Genomic DNA, 1,596 nt, shown 5'->3' with positions numbered 1-1,596 from the left:
TGAATAAATTGGTATGGCTTAGTATAAGATGTATATTTTTATCTGTATTTAAACAAATATTGGAAATGAATCAGGACAAACAAGAAGTTACCGAGAAAAAAATATTTAATTTGTCATCATAATTATCTCAACATTGCCAGGAAAATGTGTTCACTGTAGTATTGTTCTGTAAAATGTCTCTGCAAGTGCTTAGCCACAAAGGAGTCAATTAGTAGACCTTGTGACCTCATCTGATTTCGCCTTTCCTTGAGTTCATGAGAAAAAAGTTCTTTTACTAATGCTACAAATATCGATGCTGTTATTTTCATTATAGACATTATTATTATCATAGTGTTATTGACATTACTAACAGTAATATAAGATACCAGAAAATATTTTTAAAAATCAAGGAAGAGGAAAAACAGGTGATAGGTAGTACTCATAATTGACTCATTGGTGACACAGTACTTGTGGAGCCATCTATCTATAACAACAGTTTATAAATTAAACTCACAGTGGGCATGGAATGTAAGTAAATGCCATTCCTGGCATCGGGTTAGTTATTATCTGTTACTTTTTGGAAATAAGTTTCAGTGAGTAGATTTTTATAATCTAATATCATGATAACAGTGTGACTTAATAATCTTTATCAATAGATAATTCATGATTATATCATGCATGGTTATTTAAATATGATTTATAAATCACTGGGAATCTAGCATGAACAATAAATAGCTATTTATGAGGAATTTTGTTTTGTAGAGCAATTTTCAACAAAGCAATTGTGACAAAGAAAAGAGCATTGTTTAGTGGTACATATATAAGTTTTGTTTGTTTCAAGCCACTGAATTTAATGGCAACAAATGTTAAGTTTGTAATATATAATCACATAAATAAAAATATAATAATTATTACATATACTTCACAGAAAAGAAACTGAAGTCATATTACATAATCATATAAGTAAAAATATCAAAACTGATGTAAACAAAATTCACTGAAAAGGAACTAAATCTTACAGCATACAATACTGACACTATGGAAGATGATGATAAAATTAAGTGAGATTGATGCTGATATTCAGTATACACATGGTTGCTGTTAAACAAGAACTGATTATCAGTTGAGATCAAATAAATTGGATTATATATTAGACTGGTAATGATAGTAGCCATAATAGTAATGTATTAACAACTGTAATATCCATAACAAATTCATGAGAGAAAGCCAGACAGATCATACTATGATGACAAGAGAACAAGAGTTGTTTTTGTATCTAATGGATTTTTCTGCAAGGTTCTTCATGTTGGTGTGAAACTAATGTTTTACAATTGTCAAGCATTATTAAAAAAAAATCAACACTACCCTGAGAAATGTATATTTATTATGGATATATTTTTGTAAGTCTGCAAAATGAATGACACAAACACATCAGGATGACTGACTGAAAACAATACAGCAACAGGTACTGTAAATAAATGCTGTCTTAAAACCAAACCACATTAGTTTGATTATGTAACAGCTGATCCTTTTACATAAAATAACAATATTACAGAACAACTCATGATTTTTTGGAAACTAGTCAGACCTCTATAGCAACTGGTTACAAAAGAAAAA

Source organism: Penaeus chinensis, chromosome 11 (genome assembly GCF_019202785.1).
Source record: "Penaeus chinensis breed Huanghai No. 1 chromosome 11, ASM1920278v2, whole genome shotgun sequence".
Taxonomy (NCBI): Eukaryota; Metazoa; Arthropoda; class Malacostraca; order Decapoda; family Penaeidae; genus Penaeus; species Penaeus chinensis.
The sequence above is the reverse complement of the archived record's forward strand: the minus strand, read 5'-3'. Positions refer to the sequence as shown.